Source organism: Chenopodium album, chromosome 9, assembly GCF_948465745.1.
Source record: "Chenopodium album chromosome 9, dcCheAlbu1.1, whole genome shotgun sequence".
In the NCBI taxonomy this organism is placed as follows: domain Eukaryota; kingdom Viridiplantae; phylum Streptophyta; class Magnoliopsida; order Caryophyllales; family Amaranthaceae; genus Chenopodium; species Chenopodium album.
The window spans coordinates 49,026,357-49,045,669 of record NC_137842.1 but is presented as its reverse complement, the minus strand read 5'-3'; the positions used below and the strand labels follow the sequence as shown (position 1 = coordinate 49,045,669).

General features: G+C 35.1%; 1 pseudogene across 1 annotated transcript in view; it reads left to right on the top strand.

The window, feature by feature from the left end:
- Nucleotides 1–19,313, top strand: part of LOC145557688 (putative RNA-dependent RNA polymerase 5) — a 37,259-nt pseudogene that overhangs the window by 11,380 nt on the left and 6,566 nt on the right. The window contains exons 2-13 of the transcript XR_014092312.1: nt 8,370–8,526; nt 8,614–8,787; nt 9,022–9,109; nt 15,388–15,531; nt 15,697–15,780; nt 15,875–15,946; nt 16,181–16,287; nt 16,764–16,912; nt 17,137–17,353; nt 17,837–18,060; nt 18,602–18,738; nt 18,927–19,089. The product of XR_014092312.1 is annotated as a putative RNA-dependent RNA polymerase 5 (transcript). The remainder of the gene's footprint in view (nt 1–8,369; nt 8,527–8,613; nt 8,788–9,021; nt 9,110–15,387; nt 15,532–15,696; nt 15,781–15,874; nt 15,947–16,180; nt 16,288–16,763; nt 16,913–17,136; nt 17,354–17,836; nt 18,061–18,601; nt 18,739–18,926; nt 19,090–19,313) is intronic.

The following is a 19,313-nucleotide window of genomic DNA, read 5'->3' as shown; positions in this document are numbered from 1 at the left end:
CTACTATGTTCAGCCTTGGAGGAATTATGGAGAGGTTGATGAAGATTCGAGAGAGCACTTTTGGAACTTGTTCAACGTATGATAACTTTAACCTAACATAATACATGTTTTATAAATTATATTGATGGAGTTGAATTTTGTAATAAAGACATTTTCTTGATTTGCAGAAAAAATTCAAGTGGGCACCTGAGTTAAACAACCAAGTGAAGGACACTTTCGAAGAAAAGTTTGCAAATCGCCTACGTGACACGTTCTACAACATCACACACAGGCTGAATGGTCGCAAACCAAGATGGCTTAATAAGGATGTCCACGAAGGCATGATGCGAATTGTTGCCACCGATCCAAAATATAAGAAGCGGTCGGAACAAAACAAGAAGAACCGAAGAGGCGGATCCATGGAAAATGTCGTTGAACCGACCCACTTTCAAGGTTCAATGTCATCTGTACAACATGCTAAAAAGATGGTAAGGTTCCTACAATATGTCCAATAACAATTATGTAATTTGTCTATTAATGAATTTTGGTGGGCTAACATGTTTTCATTGATTTTCTGCATGTACATATAAAGGCTGCAAAAAACCAAGGCCAATTACCAAATGCCCATGATCTTTTCTTGAAGACACACCTCAAGGAAGTACCTGGAAAAGGCCAAGTGGCTGTCAACAACAAAGCAAAAAGGATTGCGGTAAACACTTATTATATGAGTTGATATATGGCAAATTAGCAAAGTAGAACTCATTCTATGCTTATTTTGGATGAATTTGGATGAGTTAGGGTCGAACATTGACACATGTGCTTATTTCTATTAATTTCTATCCTTCGGCACTTAAAAGTATGTGATATTGGAATGTTAGAAGAAAGAAACCTTACATTTTCGATGTGCATGGTTTTAGCCATATAGGCCAAATTTTGATGATTTTCGATGAGTTAGGGTTAAAAATTGACTTATGTGCTTATTTCTCTTAATTTCTATCCTTATGAACTTAAAAGCAATTGATATTGGAATGTTAGAAGAAAGAACGAGTCCATTTGCTTGAAAACTTAGAAAATAGGCATGGTTTTAGCCATATAGGCCAAATTTGGATGATTTTGGATGAGTGAGGGTTGAAAATTGACATATGTGCTTATTTCTCTTAATTTCTATCCTTAGGCACTTAAAAGAAATTGATATTGGAATGTTAGAAGAAAGAAACCTTACATTTGCTTGAAAACTTAGAAAATAGGAATGGTTTTAGCCATATAGGCCAAATTTGGATGATTTTGGATGAGTTAGGGTCGATATTTGACATATGTGCTTTTTTCTCTTAATTTCTATCCTTGGGCACTTAAAAGCAATTGATATTGGAATGTTAGAAGAAAGAAACCTTACATTTGCTTGAAAACCTATAAAATAGGCATGGTTTTAGCCATATAGGCCAAATTTGGATGATTTTCGATGAGTTAGAGTTGAAAATTGACTTATGTGCTTATTTCTCTTAATTTATATCCTTAGGCACTTAAAAGCAATTGATATTGGAATGTTAGAAGAAAGAACGAGTCCATTTGCTTGAAAACTTAGAAAATAGGCATGGTTTTAGCCATATAGGCCAAATTTGGATGATTTTGGATGAGTTAGGGTTGAAAATTGACTTATGTGCTTTTTTCTCTTAATTTCTATCCTTAGGAACTTAAAAGCAATTGATATTGGAATGTTAGAAGAAATAAACCTTACATTTGCTTGAAAACATAGAAAATAGGCATGGTTTTAGCCATATAGGCCAAATTTGGATGATTTTGGATGAGTTAGGGTCGATATTTGACATATGTGCTTTTTTCTCTTAATTTCTATCCTTAGGAACTTAAAATCAATTGATATTGGAATGTTAGAAGAAAGAACGAGTCCATTTGCTTGAAAACTTATAAAATAGGCATGGTTTTAGCCATATAGGCCAAATTTGGATGATTTTGGATGAGTGAGGGTTGAAAATTGACACATGTGCTTATTTCTCTTAATTTCTATCCTTAGTCACTTAAAAGAAATTGATATTGGAATGTTAGAAGAAATAAACCTTACATTTGCTTGAAAATTTAGAAAATAGGCATGGTTTTAGCCATATAGGCCAAATTTGGATGATTTTGGATGAGTTAGGGTCGATATTTGACATATGTGCTTTTTTCTCTTAATTTCTATCCTTAGGCACTTAAAAGCAATTGATATTGGAATGTTAGAAGAAAGAAACCTTACATTTGCTTGAAAACCTAGAAAATAGGCATGGTTTTAGCCATATAGGCCAAATTTGGATGATTTTCGATGAGTTAGGGTTGAAAATTGACTTATGTGCTTATTTATCTTAATTTCTATCCTTAGGCACTTAAAAGCAATTGATATTGGAATGTTAGAAGAAAGAACGAGTCCATTTGCTAGAAAACTTAGAAAATAGGCATGGTTTTAGCCATATAGGCCAAATTTGGATGATTTTGGATGAGTTAGGGTTGAAAATTGACTTATGTGCTTTTTTCTCTTAATTTCTATCCTTAGGCACTTAAAAGCAATTGATATTGGAATGTTAGAATAAATAAACCTTTGCTTGAAAACATAGAAAATAGGCATGGTTTTAGCCATATAGGCCAAATTTGGATGATTTTGGATGAGTTAGGGTCGATATTTGACATATGTGCTTTTTTCTCTTAATTTCTATCCTTAGGAACTTAAAAGAAATTGATATTGGAATGTTAGAAGAAATAACGAGTCCATTTGCTTGAAAACTTAGAAAATAGGCATGGTTTTAGCCATATAGGCCAAATTTGGATGATTTTGGATGAGTGAGGGTTGAAAATTGACATATGCGCTTATTTCTCTTAATTTATATCCTTAGTCACTTAAAAGCAATTGATATTGGAATGTTAGAAGAAATAAACCTTACATTTGCTTGAAAATTTAGAAAATAGGCATGGTTTTAGCCATATAGGCCAAATTTGGGTGATTTTGGATGAGTTAGGGTCGATATTTGACATATGTGCTTTTTCTCTTAATTTCTATCCTTAGGCACTTAAAAGCAATTGATATTGGAATGTTATAAGAAAGAAACCTTACATTTGCTTGAAAACCTAGAAAATAGGCATGGTTTTAGCCATATAGGCCAAATTTGGATGATTTTCGATGAGTTAGGGTTGAAAATTGACTTATGTGCTTATTTATCTTAATTTCTATCCTTAGGCACTTAAAAGCAATTGATATTGGAATGTTAGAAGAAAGAACGAGTCCATTTGCTTGAAAACTTAGAAAATAGGCATGGTTTTAGCCATATAGGCCAAATTTGGATGATTTTGGATGAGTTAGGGTTGAAAATTGACTTATGTGATTTTTTTCTCTTAATTTCTATCCTTAGGCACTTAAAAGCAATTGATATTGGAATTTTAGAAGAAAGAAACCTTACATTTCATTGAAAACATAGAAAATAGGCATGGTTTTAGCGATATAGCCCAAATTTGGATGATTTTGGATGAGTGAGGGTTGAAAATTGACTTATGTGCTTAATTTTCTTAATTTCTATCCTTAGGCACCTAAAAGTATGTGATATTGGAATGTTAGAAGAAAGAAACCTTACCTTATATTGTTGGTTGTTTTTTTAACAATATTTTTTTTATCTTCAATATTTTGTAGGACACCTACCAGAAGAAGCTCGAAGAAACAAGGAGTCAGGGGATTCAGAAGAGTCCCAATGAGCTGTACTGGGAGTCGGTGGGTGGGCGCAATAAGAAGGGGCGTGTGAAGGGACTTGGCCAAAGTGCAGAGCTCTACTATGGAAAACAGGGTCGAGGTTCCCGTTCTTCACAGCAATACACGCCGTCTGTCATTTCTCAAATGCAAGACCAGATGGAACACAGGGTGCAAACTCTCCAAACTCAAATGGAAGCCTGAATGGCTGAAATGGAGAGGAGATACAAGGAGAGTTTCGATGAGATGATGAGTCGTCTCACCAACAACGACTCATGTTCCACCATTCATCCTCAGCATCGAGACCCTAGGAACGACTCGGGTGGTGGTGGAGTAGGCCAGGGTTTCCAGGCGATTGTGTAGCTTAACTTTAGTCTAGCATAGAATCACTCTAACCTAGCTTTTGTTTGGTATAGATACCAAAATGTGGACTATCTTTTGTACTAGGACATAATTATTATATATATATATGTACATAACCCTAATTTCGTAGGTCAGTAATTAATTTTTTTTTAAAACAACAATTTTAGGACTCAATATTTAGTTTTTTTTTTTGTCGATTTATCATTAAAAAAATTCAGGTTTGAAAATGCAGAAAATTACAAAAATTTGTTTTGGGCTGGAAATACAATTTGCGACGGAATAATTCGTCGTAATGTACATATTTGCGACGGAATTTTCCGTCGTAAAATATAATTTGCGACGGAATTTTCCGTCGCAAATATATACATTGCGACGGAATTTTCCTCGTAGATAATAACTTGCGACGGAATTTCCGTCGTAAATAATATTTTGCGAGGGAATTTTCCGTCGTAAATAATATTTTGCGACAGATAATTCCGTCGTAACCTAAGGTTTGCGACGGAACTGTTTTCGTCGGAAGTTTGCGACGGATCTTCAGCAAAGGCCAATTCCAAGTCCGACGATATTATTTCCGTCATAAATTCCGTCGTAAAGATGGTTTACGACGGAAATTCCGTCGTAAAATGGCTTCCTACAAAGGGTTTTCCGACAACCATATACGACGGAATTCCGTCGTAAACCAACTTTACGACGGAATTTACATAGTTTACGACGAACTTTTTCCGTAGCAATTTAGCTGTTTTCTTGTAGTGAATACAAAGAGATAAGAGACCCGTTGTCAAATTTAACGGGTCTCTTATGCAAAAAAAATGCCCCTTTTATTTCGTACTTGAAACTCATTCCATTGCAATTTATTTAATCATTCTCCCTCTTCAAACCCTAACTCTAAATTAAAACCCTCATCTTCTCTTAGAATCCGATACGCCGTCACTCCTCTTCCTTTGCTTCCTGCCTTCCTCCATTAATTTAAAACACTCTATTTCTTTATCCTCTCATTTTCCTCACATTTTAGAAAGATAATACCAAGATATGGTAAAAAAAAGCCATAAGAAGCAATATCAATACTACCGGCACTCATCGTTTTCAAGTGCAAAAATATCTTCATTTTTTTCTGGTAATTTATTTGGATTTTGTTTTGCTTTTTTTTTTTTTTTTTTTTTTTTTTTTTTTTTTTTTATAATTGGTAAGGTGTTATTTCTTATGGAAATTAGATCTTCAAGGTTTTGACAAAAATTTCATCCTACTTTATCTCTAGATAAATTGTATCCATGGTTTTTGTCATAGTGCCGATCGAGTAATTACTTATACAATTAGTCACCATTGTTATTGTCGATATTTTGTTGCAAGTTTTTTTGATTGATTGGATGTTAATTGAGATGAACATACATGCAGAGTACTGATTTCATGGTTGCAATAATTTTATGCTTTTATAAATTGGTTTTATTGTGGCCTCTAGTTGCTATTAATTAAAGTTGTGATTTTTTTCAATAATTTTGGTGCATCTCCTATTTTCCTTGTTTTTTATTTATCGAATGTTTTGCATAACTTTTCTGGTATATTTCTTAATTATAATTGTTCTTTTTTTTTGTTTTGTTTTTGTTTTGTCAGATATTGATTTCACCTCACAAAATTATCAAACGAAGAGAGAGAATGTGGTCATTTGGAGTACTCAACTACTCAAGCCTTAATGTAATTACAATTGTGAATTTTAGTAACTTAAATTTATTCTTTTTTTTTTTTTGTTTATTTGCTACGAGTAGGATTGTATGTTGGTTTTATTGTATCAAATCAACTTTAGTTTAGCCCATTATTATTCTATTGTTCTTCAAGTGTAACTTACTATACTTCCAGTAGTATGAAATTTGTGCCAAATGCAATTCGTATAAAGCATAGAATACAAAAATTTCAAAATTAAAATGCAAACAATTTAAACCAAAACCAATTTTTTTTTTTTTTTTTAAAAAATATTGACAGCAAACAGACCAGTTAAGTGATATGATAGATCTGTTTGATACTCACTAAACATACCCTATATCTCAAATAACGGGTCTCTTTCCCTTCAAAACTATCAATCTCAAAACATATATGACAACTCTTGTATCACTAACAACGGGTCTTTTTGTCCTCATAAACAGACCCCCTTTAATGGACGGGTCTCTTTATCAAAGAGAGCCTTGAGATAGAGACCCGTTCTAAGGCGGTCTTTCAGGCATATTACAACGGGTCTCTTTGCCAATTTTTTTAGTAGTGGTTGTGATTGTGGGTGGCGAGGGGAATGAGGTTGCTGGGTGTCGGTGGCTGGTGGGTAGTGGGGTGTGGGGTTGAAGGGTTTTCCGGTGGGCGGTGGAGATAGGGTGGTCAGGCAACGAGGGAGGGTGGGGCTTGGTTTTTCTGAATTTTTTTTTTTAATATAATTATTTTTTTTTAATAATTAAAAAACTAATTGACCAATTAATGGCCGACACGTAGCATATGACTTACAAAAATCGGTCATCAACAAGTAATGGATCTATTGGAGAAGGGGGGGGTATAAAGGTTGGATTTTTGAGGAATAATCAAAAGGTTGGATTTTTGTAAGGAAAAAGTTGAAAGGTTGGATTTTTCTTTTCCATTTTTCCTTAATAATATTACGGATGTTCTTTAAATCTGAAAAACAATCATCAATAGAGGAGATCTCAAAAGAATATAGTCATCAACCTTCACGATCCTGATTTTTTAAAAATATACGTAGTTAGTGATAATTAATATTAAAAAATATATATATAATTAAAAAATGATATATTATTTAAAAAATATTATAATAATTCAAATAACATATTGAATAAATCAAAGAACATAAAGGATAAAAATAAAGACCATTGATATAATTGTTCAATAACTATTATAACGAACATAATTATTTAAAAAATATTATAATAATTCAAATAACATACTGAATAAATCAAAGAACATAAAGGATAAAAATAAAGACCATTCATATAATTGTTCAATAACTATTATAACGAACATAAGTACAATTTATAAAGAACACCATGTTCAACATTTGACAAAATATAAATAACATTATGTTCAACCTTTGACAAAATAAAAGAACATCATCTTTAACCTTTGTCACATGGATCTCAAATTTATAAATATCAAAATTGAAAAAAACAACAACGATATTTTACAATAATCGTGCAAAATAATAACGAAATATAATTAACCTAATAAGCAAAATCCTGAAATTAAAATCATAACAAATAAAATCAAATTACCTTCTCCGATCCATCGATTACAATGTTCTCATAATTTGCTCTGTATTTTTCTTTCTACAAGTATTTTTTAAAAACTTAATTCGAAATTAAAGTATGAAAAAATTTATTTTGAAAGTTATGTAAAAATGGAGAATATCACGTTGAATCCTATGAATTGCGAAAAAGATTGATTTTTTTTTTTTAAATAACAAACTGACAGCTTACAAATGAAATGATAAAAAAGCATAATTTAACACTAGGTGTACCATGAGCATGTTACACCCTAGTGTACTATGCAGTTTTCAAAGAAATAGTTGCCATTGAGGATGATTCATTTTTAAGGGTTTTCACAGCTTTCCCAACGGGGTTGACTCTTCCCCTATTTTCTTTGTTTTTCTTTAGGGTTTTGATTTTAATTTCGATGCTAGCAAAGTTATTGATTAACTAGTTGTGAATTTGTGATGGCATGGCACTGGGGTTATTATGGATTGCGGGTGGTGATGGCATATCAATTTTTTAGGATAGAGTATTATACTACGGAGTACAGATTAAAAATAAGCTTTTTAATTCTTATTTTGGAAATCTAAATTAGTTGATCATGTATTAATCTGCCTAATTTAATGCATTTATAATTATTACCGATGTCATTATATGGATTACATAATTTTTTGCTCTTATCTAACGCCCCAGTGCGCCCGTTAGACGCCCCGGGGCGTTCGTTAGCAAGACCCTAAAAAATTATATAATTTGGTGGTAAGACATTTAGTTTCAGAATTAGTGATTTGGTGTTCAATTCTTGCGGAGAACATTTTTTTTTTTTTTTTACTATTATTAGTGTATGACATGTAATGAAAAACAAATGGAAAGAAGTGAGGGGAGTTTACGTGACACGTAAACAAACGCCTTATAATTATCGATGTTAATGGTCAAAAGAATTACATTTCCAAGTGTGAAATGACTAGTACTAAAAATAATAATGAAGTATTCGTATTATGCAATGAAATTTGTTTTTTTTTTTATTTATTTTTTATTTTTCTGTATTGAATTCATGGATTTACTCTTTTATACAGGGTCCATACCTAAACAAGGCAGGTTCGCTCTTGCAGAAAACAGTAGGAGATGAAAATGTACTAATTGTCAAGCTTACGGACCAACAAACTCAAAGTCCTGTTTTTGATATGCTTTCTCAAGGAATCCATGTTGGTAAAAAGTGTTACCGCTTTTTTGGTGAGTTTTTATTGTTATACAATATACAGTAGTTTAAGTTTTTGCTTGTGACATGAAAGTTGACACTAATGATTATTCCTGATTTAGTTTTTAAGAAAAGTGTAAGAAAGGAAAAGAACAACTGCTACTTCGTATGTATGGAGGGGTTCCGAGTCTGTTGAAGATGCCACCTCATCTTTTAAATACTATCTCAGTGCAAGATGCAAGAGGTTTATTCATGCACATACATAATGCTACCAGTGTGTGGAATTATATGGCCTGGTATTGTAAAAATGTGTGTTTCCTTTTTTCTTTTTTAATAAATTTACCTACTTTCAAATTTTCAGTGTACAACTATGGTGATTTTTTCAAAGTGCAATTCTTTATTAAAGTATATTTCTTGATTTCCCTTGAAAAGAGAAGTGATTAAATTATAATATATAGAATGGAAGAAGTATAAATAAATACGAGTCTAATGTTATCATTGTTTGGTGTTTAATCTGTTCATGCTGACAGGTTTTCTCTTGTACTGCCGAAAACCATAACATTGGACCTAAATTTTGATGATATGCATGTTGAAATCATTGAAGATATACCTTGTCGAGTAAACACAAATAGAGAGTACTGATGTTTGAAGAGAGTTGCAAGTAAGGTACTGAAGTTAGAGAAGTTGCAATTAGAGTACTCAACCCTTAATCAACCTACTACAACAGGTTACCATTTGCAAAAAAAAGGAAAAATTAAATTAATGACACATTTATCAAAAGATACTAATGTTTGGAGAGTTTTAACATTTGACTGTTACAAAAGTTACAGAAAAAAAATTATTACTTCATATATATATATATATATATATATATATATATATATATATAGGGGAGGGATCCGGTGAGAATAAGTTCATATGTGAGAATTCATACTTATATGAAAACTAATTTAAAATTTAGAACACATGAGTAAAAATTTAGAACATGTGAATAAAAATTTAGAACATGCGAGTTAAAATTTAGAACATGTGACTCAAACTAAAATTCTGAACATATGAGTAATAATTTAGAACATTTGTGTGAGTAATATGTTTAGAGCATCTGATTTAAGAATTAGAACAAGTGATTAAAAATTTATAAAATTTGCTTTATGAAATTTTAAACATATGAGTAAATTTAGAACATCTAATTTAAGATTATGAACATGTGAATAAAAATTTAGAACAAACTGATATAGAATATAGAAAGTGTGAGTAAAAAATTTAGAACATACGTGTAAAAAAATAGAACATACGCTTTAAAATCTGGAACATATAATTAAAAATCTTAGAACACACGTTTTAAAATTTAGAACATATAAATTAATTAAAATTTTGGAACAAGTTATTTAAAATTTATGACATCAAACTTAACTAATTTATGGTTTAGAACATGTGAATACTAAATTAGAACATTTGATTTAATTTAGAACACCTAAGGAAAAGTTTAGAACATCATATTTAAAATTAGAACATACGAGTAAAAATTTATAACATAAAGAGTATTTTCACATAAGAAAAATTCTCATATAAGAAAAATTCTCACGAGAGTCTTCCCCTAAATATATATATATATATATATATATATATATATATATATATATATATATATATATATATATATATATATATTACATACATACATACGTACATATTACCCTCACTCCTCACTCCTCATATGCATAACACCACCCATATCGGCAACCACGAAACCACCAATCAGCCTTTTGCCACCCACCATGGACAACCAAATCTCTTCCCTAGCCGACCCAACGCCCTCCTCTCCGGCGTCGACCCACAACAAAGCCCACGGAAAACACAAATCGAAAAAAAAGAGTGAGCAACAACAGATTATACTCATATATCACTTTCTTCAGGCAAATGATTCAATCTAGAAGTTAATTAAGAAATTTTTGTGCATTTGTCTTTTTTTTGTAAGTGGAAGCAATTGATTCAATGTGGTACTGCTACTACCTACTAATGAACAACAGCCTTCAATCACTTCCGCTAATCACACTATTCATATTCAATACCTTAGCCCTCTAATTTCCAGCCAAAAAACCCCAGATCATTAGTGATAGGTTTATTATGGCAACCATTTTTTTAGGTGATTGGGGGTTAAATTTATTTGGGGTTTAGGCTATTGATATTATGATTTACTTGTGGTTGAGTTTGAGGAATTGGTCGATTTAGGTGCTAGCTTTTATTCATGTAGGATTCTATTTTTATATCTCATGGGATTTTAGTTGAATTTATCTACATTTCATGGTGAAGGAAGCAATTATGGTTGCCCTGCCATGGAAGGGAGTAGAGAGAAAGTTTTAGGAAAGGGGATGAGGAAAGAGAAGAGACTTTTTATCTATTTTTAATTGCTCCAATTCAGCTTTTTCCTTCATTTTTTAAATAAAAAAAAAAAAAAAATTAAATTGAGGTAACTGGTTGGAACAGGTAACCACCGGATTTTTTAACTCCAGCCAAGGTTTCGGTACCTTGTTTGCAACTTTAATAACTTGAGTACCTTGTTTGCAACTTTTGCCAAACATTAATACCTTCGATTTGTATTTACTCATACCTTCGATTTGTATTTACTCATACCTTGTCCGGTAAACCAACTGTTTTTAAAAGATTGAACCATTTGTAATATTCTTTCTTATTGATTCAATATGCTGGTCATTTTATGGTCATTTATTGTTAAATTGTGGGGCGCCCCAGTTTCTCTTCTTGAGAAACAAATTGTTTCTCTAACGGCATTTATGAAATTATAGCTCATTGGGAATAGTAAAGTAATAGTATTTTAATGAAAAGAAGTGCTGACTAATGTGACTATAGCATTCACTCATAGTGGCGATGTGGAACCATTTAGACGGTGTGAAATGGTAATTAACGTCGTTCTTCGACATCCATTCAAGCTATCGTTACAACCAAAGTTACTCCACATAATTTTCACTTACAGTACAAGGTTCCAAATCAATCAATCAATCAATCAATCAATCAAAGCCTTAATCCCAAAAGTGGGGTCGGCTAACATGAACCAAATTTGATTATTCCGTGTAGTCATCAACATAAATCTTTCTCCTCCATCCCTTACGATCCAAAACTTCATCCTCACGTAAATCCATGCACTTCATATCCTTCCTCACTCCTTCCAACCAAGTCATCTTTGGTCTCCCTCTTCCTCGTTTAATCCCTCCATGGTCCCACTCTTCCACTCATCGCACCGGTGCACCCTCGGGTCTCCGTCTTACATGTCCAAACCAACGCAGACGATTTTCCCTTAATTTATCTACAATGCCCGCCACACCTACTTTCTTGCGAATAACCTCATTTCTGATTCTATCTCTTAAAGTGTTTCCACACATCCACCTTAACATGCGCATTTCCGTAACCTCCATCTTTTTAATATGCTCTTTCTTAGAAGCCCAACATTCTGTACCATAGAGCAACACTGGTCTTATGGCAGTCCTGTAGAATTTTCCCTTCAACTTTAAGGGAATGCTGCGGTCGCATAGCACTCCCGTGGCCGCTCTCCATTTAAGCCACCCTGACTTAATCCTGTGGGTCACGTCTTGATCAATGTCACCATTCTTCTGGATGATCGACCCTAGGTACTTAAAACATTCACTCATGGTCAAATCCTTTCCATCCAAACTCACCACTTCATTGCTTGTCCCCCTCTGAGTGCCAAAACGACATACCAAATATTCAGTCTTACTCCGACTTAGCTTAAACCCTCTAGATTCCAACCTTTGCCTCCATTGCTCCAACTTGACATTAACCCCATCCTTAGTCTCATCCACCAAAACGATATCATCTGCGAACAGCATACACCATGGAACCTCATCTTGAATTGGTCTAGTTAATTCGTCTAGAACCGTTGCAAAAAGAAAAGGGCTTAATGCAGACCCTTGATGCAATCCGATTGTAATAGGGAAATCTTTTGTCAACCCTCCGCATGTCCTCACATTTGTTGACACATCCCGATACATATCCTTAACTAGGTCTACATACCTTCGTGGGATACCTTTCTTCAACATTGCCCACCAAAGTATCTCTCTTGGCACCTTGTCATATGCCTTCTCTAAATCAATAAAGACCATATGAAGATCTTTCTTCTTTACCCTATAAAACTCCATCATTTGTCTTATCAAATGGATTGCCTCCATAGTAGATCTCCCAGGCATAAAACCAAATTGGTTATCTGAAATGCTTGTGCATGCCCTCAACCTTTGTTCAATCACCCTTTCCCACAACTTCATAGTATGGCTCATAAGCTTAATTCCTCGATAGTTAGAACAATCTTGAGCGTCTCCTTTGTTTTTATAAACCGGGACCAAGGTGCTCTTCCTCCAATCTTGTGGGATCCTTGTAGCCGTCCATATCTTGTTGAAAAGGTTTGTTAACCAATCAATACCAATCTTACCCAAACACCTCCACACCTCTATCGGTACCCCATCAGGGCCAACCGCCTTCTTAGGTTTCATCTTCCTCAGTGCAATCTCCACCTCTACTCTCCTAATCCTTCGCACATACTCCATGTTGATTTCTTCATCACTCATAGAGGTATCTCCTATCACAACTCCATTACTTCCATTAAATAATTCATCGAAGTACCCCTTCCACCTGTCCTTGATGCCCTCCTCTTGCACTAGGACCATTTGGTTCTTATCTTTGACACACTTCACCATGCCAATATCCTTCCTTGCCTCTTGTCTTCTCTTTGCCATCTTATAAATGATCCTTTCTCCCTCCTTGGAATCAAGCTTTTCATAAACCTCCTGATATGCCTTTTCTTTTGCTTGGCGAACAGCTGCCTTTGCCTTACTCTTAGCCTCCTTATACGCTGCAAAGGTTTCATCACTCCTACATTTTCCTAAGGCTTGATAGCATTCCCTTTTTTGCTTAATTACTGCTTTCACCTCTTCATTCCACCACGAAGTATCTCTCTGTACCGAAGTTCTTCCCCTTACTTCCCCTAAGACCTCTTTGGCCACTCTTAGGAAACAGTTCTTCATTCGTAACCAGGTCATGTCCGGATCCACCTCTCCATCCCAATCCGCTTCTTCAATTACCTTTTCTGTAAAAACCTTAGCTTTTGCATCCCTTAGGGTCCACCATCTTATCCTTGGTTCTTCTTGTCTAACTTTTTTCTTCGCCTTCTCTTTCAGACGAATAGTCATTACCAATAGCCGGTGTTGGGTGACCACACTCTCCCCTGGGATAACCTTACAGTTTATGCAACTTTGTCTATCTATGCTCCTTGTGAGCAGGAAGTCTATTTGAGTTGCATTTGCTCCATTCCGAAAAGTTATCAAGTGTGAATCCCTCTTCTTAAACCAAGTATTAGCCAAAATTAAATCATATGATTGGGCAAAATCCATAATAGCTTCACCACCGGCGTCCCTCTGCCCATACCCAAAGCCTCCATGGACACTCTCATAGCCATCTCGGCTCGCCCCAACGTGCCCATTTAGATCCCCTCCAATATATAACTTCTCTGAGTGGTGGACACCCTGCACCACCTCGTCTAGGTCCTCCCAAAATTGTCGTTTCTCTTCTGCATCTAAACCCACTTGGGGAGCATAAGCACTGATAACATTCACAATCTCCTTGCCACATAGCAACTTCAGCCTTATCAACCTATCGTTCTTCCGATAGACCTCGATCACCTCTTTTGCCAACCTCTCATCGAGAACCACACCAACTCCGTTCCTAGCTCCACCATTCCTTGTTCTGTGGCTCGTTTCTTGCCCAACATACCATACCTTATACCCCAAAACCAAGCCTCGAGCTCCTTCTCCTGTCCATCTTGTCTCTTGGAGGCACATGATGTTCACGCGTCGTCTTTTCATTACTTCTACCAATTCTGCTGATTTTCCCGTAAGAGACCCCACATTCCAAGAACCAATCCGCAAACTAAATTCTTTTCTCCCACGCTCCCTCCTGATCCCAACTCCAAGTCCTTGATTATTTGACACCACAATTGGGCAATATGGCGCGTCGCTTCTGGGCGACGACCTAGCAACCCTTACATACTTATCACTGCACCCGGGTCTGGGAAGTGCAGCGCGTCGCTCAGTAGGGAACGCCCCAATGGCACGCCCTTGCTCATTTGACACCACACTCGGGCAATGTGGCGCGTCGCTTCTGGGCGACGACCTAGCAACCCTTGCATACTTATCACTACACCCGGGTCTAGGAAGTGCAGCGCGTCGCTGAGTAGGGAACGCCCCCACGAAAATATCTGTTTGGCTCATGTCATGGGATGTGACGAAGTTTTATACTGGCTGTCACTGGCCTACCGTAACCCTCCTCCTTTATCCAGGCTTGGGACTGGCAGCGGGAAACCCACTGGCGGAGTTAGTACAAGGTTCCAAATCTGATCAGAAAACTTGAACAAAAGTGAAGTTTAGTTCAAATTGCTGTATGTAGTTGTCTGCCGTCTTCAACCTCCTTAGTCTTCCTGGCGGCTTCACCGCCGAATCAAACGAAAAACCCTGGAAAAAATGGAGAAATTAGGGATTGGTTAACTCTTAAGGGTAGGGTTTGACTTTCACCTCCATTGAAGATGTGCCTGCAATTTGATTTCTCCATTGATGGAGGTGAGAGAATGGATGGAGGAAGAAGGAGAACGTATACAGGAGGCTGTGAAGGGGGAAATTTAGGAGGGTAACTTCTTTAACAGGAAGGTTACCTCATTGACGGAAGACTTAACGCCTGGTAACTTCAAAATAAACAGAAAAATGAAAAAGTCATATTTACCCTTAAGTTCCTGCGCAAATGTACAAGTTTAACCACTTGAGATACTTCCCAAGTATCTCAAGAAGATAAACTGGGAATTACCCATTTTATAATAATAGAATGAATATGGTGAAATTATCCGTGGTGAAGACGGTAAAGCCCTGATTCTTACAAATGGAACCGGTTTCATCTCTGAAGATCTTGCTCTAAGGTGTCCCCATAATTGTTACAATGGTTCCGTAAATAATGAAGGGAATGTTCAGGTTTGTTGTGCTTGCACTAGCTCAAGTTTACTTGTTTTAAAAGTGTATCGATTTCATCCTGTAGTTGGTTAATATTGCTTAAGGCTGTATCAAGATCGATATGCTTCCTATAATGATAGATCTCCTAAAATATTACAAACTTGTTAATTGGTTTCATAATCTCAGGGCTTGAATGGATCTTTTCAAGCGTATCGATTTGCAGACAACTATTCTGGATTGATTGATTTGAATTCACTTGTGGTTGTGCCGGTACTTCCATTCACATCAATCTTTGGGTCTATGGTTTCATGACATTTTTATGCATGATATTGATATGTTATTGCCTGTTGTCTCCACCTTCCAGCCTTTGCTCATACAGTTTATAATGTTCTACAAAGGTCAAGTTATGAAGGGAACTGTTCTCGTAAACAGACAGGTGAAAAATCCACTCTTTCGAATCTCGACTCAACTTTTTAAAGGTGGTTAGCAGGGTTGTTTGATTCTGTTGACTTGCTGAGAATTTAAAGCTCTGTATATTGTGCATGTTTCATTGTTGATTTATTACTTCCAGCTTTAGTTCATAGAGCTTGCTATCCTGTTAAATGCTACTCTAGACTCATTCCCTTATAAACTAGCACTTGATATTTTTTTTTTGTTTTTTTATCTCCAGCTTCCCCCCAATACCATTCAAGTTCGACGATCAATGGTAAAAATTGAAGCCGATGAAACACTTTTAGATGCTCCAACTGTTAATTCATTTGAGTTTGTAGCAACCAGGTAAACCAGTGCATGATTTGTGTTAACTAGTGTATGATTTGTTGCATTTCATTGGCCGCTCTTGGACCCAATAATTCGATAGTGGAGGTGTATGCACATTGCTCATTGTGCATATTTAAAACGTCAAACCTAACTTCGAAACATTACATCATCGTAGTTGTAGCCTTATTAATTTCTTCCCTTAATAGATTCCTGAAGCATGTCTACAATTCAACTCAATGGTACATAACTACATACCCTAAAAATCTTAGAATCAGGGTTGTTATTGGGGGTTAGTTATCTAAGAAACCGTATGATGGCCTGACCCGTGATTCATAGTTTAAAACCATTTTCCATTCGCTGTCTATCCCTCTTCTACTTCCTATGGCTATACTAATTATTTGCCACTAAGTTACTCTCAAAGTATTTTATTGTCTTACTATGTAGTAATATGTAATTATTTTCTTAATTGTTGTTTACTATCTGTCAATTTCTAGTTATAAACCAAAGGCTGCCGCTCTATCAAAAAATTTGATCATGCTGCTTAACTACGGTGGGGTACCAAAGGAATTCTTTTTGGCTAAGCTGTGGAAGGCTTTTACAAAACCTCTGTCTGTTTGGTATAATATACAAGCAGCAGCAAGAGGTAATGTTGCTAAATTTTATTTCTTTGCCAAGTCTGGATTTTGTTCCCATCCTTTTTGTTATTATTTTTTGTTGGATATTTGATCATTGGTAGACCAATATTGTTTAGTTTGAGTCATGTTTTTAATTTTTGCTTATTTGTTGGTCTATAATTTTCTTGACCAGTCTTATGGAAACATTCTAAGAGCTTTCATTCTTTCCTTGTCTCTTTGATGATTTGTTCAGGTGTGGTTGTTACTTGGGAGTTTGTTGCTGCAAGGATGGTTGCATATGGGATTCCTCTAGATGAACCATATCTTCAACATTGTTTATCTGAATTTGCAAAAGATAATTATTTGAAGAGTCCGAAAAGAGGGAAACTTCCTGTTAGTGACAGTTTCTATTTGATGGGAACAGCTGAACCCACTGGAACGCTGAATAGTGGTGAAGTTTGTGTTATTCTGTATGTATTTATCTCTATTGAAATATCTAATTCCTCCATTTTTAAGTGTATCACTTCTCTAAATCGGCTGGATTTTTTTCCAAGATATCACTTGGGAAATAAAAAATCAAGGGATTATTGTTTCATGTTGACTTTGAATTGTCCCTGTACAAGTTTGTCTTCCACGATATCACTTTAGTAATTATGATTTTCAACCATTCCATTAGTCTATGAATAAATATTGTATTACGATTCTTAATTTGTTCTAGTCACTGATATATCTGTATGGACTATGGAGTCTACAAAAGAAGTTAGAAGTGGTCCGAAAGGTTAAATAAGAGAGTAGGCATAAAGCTTGTCATAAGCAAATGTCCGTATATATGATCAATAGAATTTATATGCAATTAGATATATGTGGGCTTATTTTCATAAAATATTAAGCTATCAAATGCATATATTTTATGTTCTCATGTTCTGACTCAATTTTGTTCCCTGTTGATGTAGGGATCAGGGTCAACTTTCTGGACCAGTATTAGTCTAGAAATCCAGGCATTCACCCTGGGGATATTCATGTTGTGAATGCAAGATATGTTGAAGGTTTGAAGGATTTTGTAGGAGACGCTAAATACGGAATATTTTTCCCTTCCAAGGGACCAAGGTCCATGGCAGATGAAATTGCTGGTGGTGATTATGATGGAGACATGTATTGGGTCTCCACGAATAGTGAGGTATGCACTTGTGCTCTGTTCATAATCATCTTTTTATTTTCTCTTTACAAATAAATAATATAACACCTTCATTATTAACTTAGCGAAACTTTCTGTTGATTAGTGTATGTCAAACTTGTTCCCTCAACCTTTGGGTATAATTTCTTGCAGTATATTTTCTTATTACGTACTCGCGTGCAGATTTTTTTATTTTTATTTTTGAACTTTACTGGAGTTAAATTACATTGCAAATCCATGTATTACAACCTTAGGCTCTAATCCTTCAGAGTCAAGCTATTAAAACCTGTTAATAGGCTAAGAGTCTAAGACAACTCTTATGTAGCAAGTAGTAAAAGGGTTTAGACAAATCTTTGGTCTTTTCAATCTGACATAATCTTTGGTTTAATCTTCATCTTCTACAAAAACTGATTAGGGGAGGCTTCATATGTGCGGTTGTATACTTGTGTTATTCTTTCATCTTGGTTTTTGTGATGAATTGCCTCATTTATTATTCTTCTTATTCATAATGTTTAAAGTAGGCTCATCAAGCTTTTCTTTTCAGCTTCTCAAGTTTTTCAAACCAAGCGAACCTTGGAAATGTAATTCTCTCACTAATGTCAACAACAAAAGTCTTCCTTCAGCCGAGACATTGGAGTGCGAACTTATGCGTCTATACAGCGTGACTAGGTTTCATCAAAAGTACAAACAATTTACGGAAACTGTCAGATCATCGTAATTCCACATGTCTTGTGATCACTCTTTTTTTTATCCTCACCACCTAATTGTCAAAAGAAGAGTTTTTAATTGCCCAATTGCCATGGTATTGATATGAGTTACTTCATATGTTACCAGTATGTGATTGCTAATGTTTTGCAATCCTGTTTTAGTGAGGCAATAGCCAAAGCTGCAGATTGGTGGCTTGTTTATATGGATCAATTGTTGACGTTGGGAGATGACCGTGCTGATGAAAAAGTTGTACTGATGAAAAAAATTGATCAGTTGGTTGACCTCTACTATGATGCTCTGGATTCACCGAAAAAGGGATTAAAGGTCAGTTCCCCTAATATTTGGTTCAACTATTGGAAGCAGTGCTTGTAGTCGTGTATGTGAGAATTTTTCTCAGTGCTCCTGCTTTCTGAAATTAATTTATTTAGTTTACGATGTTTGCTAGGTCTGTCGGACTATTAATCTGATAAGCAAGATGAGTAGTAATGATGTTGGTCTTGGCATAGTTTAGTCAAGTAGTGATTTGATTCATCAAGTTTCTGATGTCG